The sequence below is a fragment of the Limulus polyphemus genome, unplaced genomic scaffold (genome assembly GCF_000517525.1).
Source record: "Limulus polyphemus unplaced genomic scaffold, Limulus_polyphemus-2.1.2 Scaffold1866, whole genome shotgun sequence".
In the NCBI taxonomy this organism is placed as follows: Eukaryota; Metazoa; Arthropoda; class Merostomata; order Xiphosura; family Limulidae; genus Limulus; species Limulus polyphemus.
Genome location: NW_013667476.1, coordinates 61977 through 69406, shown reverse-complemented (window position 1 = coordinate 69406; position 7430 = coordinate 61977). Strand labels below are relative to the sequence as shown.

The following is a 7430-nucleotide window of genomic DNA, read 5'->3' as shown; positions in this document are numbered from 1 at the left end:
TAACCAAATAAGATTGAAGACCATGAAAATTATGCTTTGTCTGACCAATGATGATATTATATTGAGCAATTTACATTCAATTTTGTACTTAATGGAGGGGTGATAAATAAATTAGAAAAGAGGGGATGCCTAGTGTAACATTTCTCACACAAGGGAAAATTTATGATTTTTCAAAATATTGCTTTATAAAATTAAGAATTTAAAACTTGTATATTATTAACATATGAATTATTAGCTATGTTTTTATGCAATATTTATTGGTATGCCATGAAAAGAAAGTAGCTTAAATAAATTTTGAATGTAACTCACTAAAACCTCATGACATGCACAAAAAAGATGCTTGTAGAGACAGGGTTAATTTCTTAATTTTAAAAGAAAATACTTAAATAAATTATCAATTTGCACCTCGGAGTTGCTTGATGAGGTGATACTCTGAGTTCTCATTTAAAATTTTTTCTCTTCTCTTATAGGGCTTCAGATTGTTCAACCAATCAGAAATATGTACTATAGATACTGACAAGTATGATACTCTCTGACATTGCTAATGGACATGTGTATGACCAATAGAAAAAGCATATTCTAAGTTACATAAATTACTAGGTTAGATAAGAAAAAATGTGACAAAAAATTAAATAAAAATTATTGTGATCTCATTTGGAGGAATGCAAGTCAGCTGCCGTCTTTTGATGTAACTCAACAGTTTATTTACATTAAGCCCATGCTGGGTGATTTTCTATTTTGTTTTATCAATAAAAGCCAATAGTTCATGGGGAGCTTGATGTGTTTAGACTAAAGACATTACTCCAAATAGTAATAGAAATGTTTTTAACCTATTTATAGGTTAGTTAGAAAGCCATATCAATTATTTTTGGACAACCAATAGTGAGAAAAAGACAGGCTTACTAAACCACAATCTGAGTGCAAAAGACTTCAGGCTAAAATAAGTGCTAAATTTGTTGGTTTTTATGTATATTTCTTTATTCATTGTTATACATTTTTAAACAAAAATAATTAAAATTTTGAAATTATTAGATAAAGAAACTTTTAAAAAAATGAAATAAAATTCTTGTGATTTCACTTGGAGGAATGCAAATTGGCTGCCGTCTCTTGATGGGTGATTTATTGCTTTGTTATTGCTAGTTATACATGGCTCAAAAAACAATAAAACGATAAAGTTAAATGAAAGCAATTGTGAAAATGTTAAGATGTCTAAAGCTCTTAGGATTAATAATTTTAACTGCATATTACAATCTGTAGTCACTCTAGAAAAAAAGAAAAGGTAATTTTGATTTTATTTCATATATTTCAACTTTTCATTCATTGTACATTGATAATTTTGTTCAGGAAATTCACAAACACTAATGTTTTTGTTTGTAACATATTGAAATCAACCCAAAATAAAAAATTTGTAATTAAAAAATTTTGTATGAATAAAAATTAAATTTACAACTTTTATTTAAACTCTGAATTTTTTTCTTAAATGAGCAAGAGTTGCTAAAATAATTTGTTTATAATATTTTTAATTTAAATATTGAACTTGAACATGGTGAACCTATCCTCGCATCATACTGTTAATACAAGACAGTGAATATTACCTTAATTATCTAAAAAAAAGAAAGAAAAAAAAAGAGGCAAAGTAAACAATCTACCTCATTTTTATCTATTTCATCTCGTAAGGCTATTGTCTCCTCTTGTAGTTTATCTAAGTAAATAAAGTAGAAATAACATATTCACTGTATGTGATAAAGAAAAATACATATATCTAGCAAAAAAAGTCCAAAATTAATTATCAAATTTAATCTAATATTTAGTTAATGTTAAAAATTTGAACATCTCCAATAAAATATAAGGTTATTAACATCGACAGTCTCCACATTTTAGTATAATGATTTGCATGTTGCTTTAGATATAAGCAAATTCTTAATCATTAACAAGGCAGTACTGCCAGAGATGATGTAATGTTGGATGAGTATGTCATAGCCCTTTCCAGGGAAGCACATTTGTGTAATGATATTGTTAACACAGGATCTCTTCCTCAACCAGAGGTAAAATAATGTTTATGGGTGGCAGAGCAAGGAACAAGAAATTCTGGTAATAGTTTCTTGGAGGTGTTGCACACACCATTTGGAAAGTCTGGAATCTGCTGTTTTCAAAAATGTAATCCATATGATGGTAATGTATTTCAGTTGGAAGTTAAGAGTGGACAAAAAAACAAAACACTACATTACCAGCAACATTGACAAACATGATTTTTTTTTATTCTCATATCAAATTATGCAACATTTCTTCATTCTCTGTTTGAGGTTGGAGACCTTGTTCTTCATCTTTTGAAAGCTACTACTACTATCATTACTGTCCTTGTCAACACCAAACCTATTTTGAGCACTTTCATAGCATCTTTGGGCTTAATAGATGAATTTGTCTCAACAAGGGCTGTCAAAAAAAAGTCCAGTGTGCATCCATATAAGTTGCAAGTCAAATATCTTGTGACTTAGCACATGAAGGCAACTTGGAAAATAATGGTGATTGATTATGACATGCCAGAGTAGCAACATTCCAGCCAGGGTCAATGAGGCTTGGGGCTATCTACTGAAGATATATTGGGCTCTAGTCTGAAAAACAGATGCAATAACAGGTGAAGAAGGCTCATGTGGCAAACCCAGTGGTTACACAATAAGTAGTTATTAACTACAGGATTTCTGCTGTTGACACAACCAGTCATAGTATGGTCAATTTTTGTCCAATTTAGAAACTGTAAAATTGTAGTCAACATATATCACCGTATGACACATCCTATGTTAGTTTCAACAAAACTGAATAAATCCTAGATTTTTTATATTGGATCCCTGCCACTGAGATGCTAGGAAAGATCCTGTGTTAAAAGATGCAAAACCAAAATACATTAAATTTCAAAGAAAGAGAACTCTCAATGTTATCTGTGGAAGTGGAAAAACTTGCACAGCAGTGTGTCTGTCAGCAATGGGTTCCAGAACCATACCCCAAGCAAATATGGAGTAATGTCCTCATGCATAGTGTTTTTTTAGTGCAAAACTATACAATGGGCTATCTATACTTTATGTACCTTAGGGAATCTAACACCAGATATTTGCAGTGTAAGTCCATAAACATAACTCTGACCCACTGAAGGACCACCCATAAAGTAAACACTATGATTAGGAAAGAGAATCCTCCAATCCAAAATGCCAATGTAATGAAGCTCCAATTTCCCTTAATGCAGTTTTGAAAGTAAACATCCTAACAAAGAAGACAATCCTTGGAAAGCATGTCAAGGAATGTGGTATCAGGCTTTCCATGGGACAGCAAAAAGATGCCATTGAAATCTCACATCCCATCTCAGCCCTGTTATGTATAAAGGTGTGAAACCTAATTTTGTTACAGATGGGTCTTGAATTGTTTAAAGCCAATTGGAAAGGCTACATTGTTATTGAAGAAAACTGTTGTGACTAGGTGACCTTGAGGAAGACATCTTAAACTGTGCTCAGACTCTGCGCACACGGCTTTGGCCAGATGACAGTGACTTACTGGCTGGATACAGAAATGCAAAAGTTGCCTTAGCAGCAGCACATTTTAAATCAGTTTTAAGGGAATACAATCATGATTTTAAACTGAATGGAATGAAATGAATATAAACCCTATAACCCGAGTGCTTTCAAAAGGTGAACCTTTCGAAAGTGCTCGGGTTATAGAGTATTTATTTATTTCTGTCAAGACTTCTTGAACCTACATGTTTTTCTAACATCATGGAATGAAATGAAGATTTTCATTGTCAGTAATTTTCAGACTTGGATCACTTCTTATTACTTTTTTGCTAAAACTTCATAACTATAACAATGAATTCTTAGGTTAAGTGAAATTAAACTAATCATAAGATAAATATATGCAAGAGTTTTAATCACAAAAAATATCAAAATTATGTTATGATGATAAAGGATTTTTTTTTATCTTATCTTAATATGTGATCACACTGACTGATGGTCCTTTGACAAACAGACAAATTCGATTTCACTAAGTTTATCTTTCTCGTCAATTTCAGTTAAGCTATCGGGTGCACTGCTGTTTGATAACTTTCCAGACACTGGGTCTCTGCTGTCAAGCTTAGGTGTCTTTTCATATTGTTGGACATCAGGTCTTCTTAATGTGCTAAAAAAAGTGTCTACTGTATCTTTAGAGTCCTAATAAGCAGATCCCATTTTTTTAATTCACAAGGTGTTAGCAGCAAGTCTGGTCCAAACCTGTGACGGACATAGTACAACCTTTTGTTACAGAACATGGAAGAATTCTCAGTTAAGTGAGCTTATGATAAAAGAACTGGAGTGTCAAGGGCTTCAGTTATCTAAGGAAAAGCAAAAGTACTTTCGTAAGTACATTGTGTGATATTAATATTAAAAAATTGATTCTGTATCATATGAACAGACATTTAAAACTGGATGAATATAATAATTAACAGACTAATACAAAGCTTAAATTAATTTTGAAAAATTGATTAGCAGCTTTTGTTAATCAATCTTAAAATTAATTAGCAGTTAGTACATTTTGAATATCAATGTAATAAATGTTTATTTTGGGCCCCTGTACTATATTTGGTGTATACTTTCATTATGACATGTTCATGAAATATAAAGGGTGCTTGGTTGAGGGAAGGAAAATACTAGAGGAATATAAAACAGACATAGACAGTAGAAAATGCTAGATATGATAAGGTAACCATTAGCCATACAAAAGACAGAATAAACAAAGTCACATGAAAACCAATTAAAATTCAATAAAAGATGTAATTTAATGCATAACAAGGTAAAATCTGGTTTGGACAACTGTAGAGTTAGCACTAACTAATAATAAATTAGAATAAAATCAAATATAACTGCAAAAGTATTTTGTTAATAGCTATTAGCAACTTGATAATAATAAATTTCCACAATTATCATAATTTCTTTAGCAACTGAAGAAACTATTTAAACAGGATTTCTCTAAACTGGTTAAAAATCCCAAATACATAAAACGTCTTTCCAAACTCATCTTAATAAGTCAAAAATCCATAAAATTCAAATCTGATCTTTATTTTATACAAGTCTAATAAACTTATATTTTACTGTCATAACACATATGAAATAAACTTTTCTTTAAATCTATGCCTATCTTTCAGAACTGCCTATCTTTATGTTATCTAAATGAACATAAAAGATTTGAGGCATTATTTCTTGGGACTAAACAAAATAAAATAACTTTATTTACTTACATGTATGCTAAAAATAAATTCATCATTCAAAGGAAAATAATTTGTTAAAATTCAAAGTTAGGTGTTAAAGAGAAAATCCACGACTAGATAAATGTATATATAGAAATCTTGTAGTTTGTGGGCTCAACACCAAATTTTGTATTATGGATATCCTCTCAAGTTTACATTTTGACATGATAGACTTCTGAATAGAGTAGTTTTATGCAAAGTAATCATCTAACAAGTAATTACATGTGGGAAAAATTAGCTGAAAATCCATGAAATTACATAATGTAAGGTAAAATTTTACATGAAAATACAAGCTATGGAAAACTTTGCAGTTACATGCAGAACTATATTGTTTAAAATCAAGCTAAAGCCAAAATACATATAACTATTTCTGGCACAAAAAGGATACTTTTGGTTGAAAACTTTTGATTTTACATGTAATTTTGAAAATCACTGTAATAAATTTTGTTATGACAAAAGATGTGTTTAAGATAAAATAACCTACTATACCTTACATTAACTGTGTGTTATTCTAAGTTAATTCAAAAGATAAGTCAATTTTAAAACTTGATTGTTTACTAAGTAACAATTATTTCATTAAGCCTACCCCCTTTCTGGAAAAAACACAAATTGAAAAGAAAATGGGAAATGTCCAAAAATTCAAATATATGGAGTACCGTATAAGGTGTACAAGAAGTGTAGTGGACTTTTGAAGTTTATCTGGAGGTTGTTGAAAGTTGTTTGGATGAAGGATGATGTTCCTCTTCATGGAATAAAGCTGAAGGAGTGTACACTCCTTAGGAAGAAGGTTCAAGCAACATCAGACAGTTTTGACTAATTTCGCTGCTGAATGTGGAAGGCAAGATCATGTTTGGGATAACAGCAGAGAGAATATCATCCTTTCTTCTAGAGAATGGCCTAATTAACATCTCTGTTCAGAAGGCAGGGATACCAGGCTTTCCAGAGTGTTTAGAGCATACAAGCATGATATGGCATACCATTCAGGAAGCAAAGAAACAGTGAAGAGATCTGAGTGTGTTGTGGCTTGATCTTACTAATGTACATGGATCTGTACCGCATGCATTAATCATGTATACTATGGCCTTCTCTGGATTCCTGAAAAGGTGAAAGATACTACATGGACGTTCAAATATGGTTCTCAATCCGAGATTATACAACCAGCTGGGTGAACCCTGAAGTTGGTATCCCAATGAGATGTACTATATCTCCCATTGTGTTTGTCCTTGCAATGGAAGTCATCATTAGAGCTGCTGAGACAGTTGGTCCAGAGATAGCATTCCATGAAAGAGAAGAGCTTCCCCTGGTAGGTGCCTTTATGGATGACTTGACCTTACTCAACCCAAGCAAAGAGGAAGCAATGGCAATCTTGTATAAGCTTAAAGATCTTATGGACTGGGGAAGGATGAAGTTTAAAACCAAGAAGTGATGGAGTTTGGTTTTAAGGAAGTGGAAGCTGGTTCACATTCATTTCTTGCTGTGTGGCGAGGAGATTCCATACCTCCAGGAGCAGCCTGTGAAAAGCCTTGGAAGGTGGTATACTGAGGAACTGAGAGACACCAGGAGAGCTCAGGAGGCAGCTAAGCAGGTGGCAGAAAGTCTGGAAGTAATTGATAAGTGTGATCTACCAGGAAAGTTGAAACTTGGATGTCTGCAGTATGGCCTTGTGCCAAGGATCATGTGACTGCTCACTGTATATAAGTTGTAATTAGCCATGTAGAAGGGATGGAGCACCAGACTAACAAGTATATGATGAGATGATTGGGAGTTCCTGGCTGTTTGAACAATGTTGCATTACACAGCTGCCGCACAAAGTTGGTGTTACCAGTGAAGTCTCTTGTAGAGAAGTTCAAGGTATCCAAGGCAAGATCATTCATGACTCTATGAAACTCAAAAGATCCTGTGATCAGATTTACCCAACCTGATGTCAAGTCTAGCTGAAAGTGGACTACTGAGGAAATGCTAAATGAAGCTGAGTCCAGTCTTAGGTACAAGGAGATTGTTGAAGCTTCCCAAGTAGGGTGCCATGGTCTGGGATGGTCAAGTCATAAATGGTGGACATTTGCTGATGACCAAGAGTGATGCGAGTTAGTTTCTCAGGAGATTTGAGAAGCTGAGAAGGAAAAGAGACTAGCCACAGCAGTTGGCCAAGCCAAACAGAATGCTT

The 7430-nt window shown here is 32.9% G+C and overlaps 1 protein-coding gene across 1 annotated transcript in view; it reads right to left on the bottom strand.

The window, feature by feature from the left end:
- LOC106465200 (pleckstrin homology domain-containing family D member 1-like) overlaps positions 1–1703 on the bottom strand; it is a 41484-nt gene extending 39781 nt beyond the window's left edge. Inside the window, exon 1 of the mRNA XM_013925401.1 lies at positions 1650–1703. The gene's annotated coding sequence lies outside the window, so the exon portion shown is untranslated. The remainder of the gene's footprint in view (positions 1–1649) is intronic.
- Between the last annotated feature and the right edge of the window lie 5727 nt (positions 1704–7430).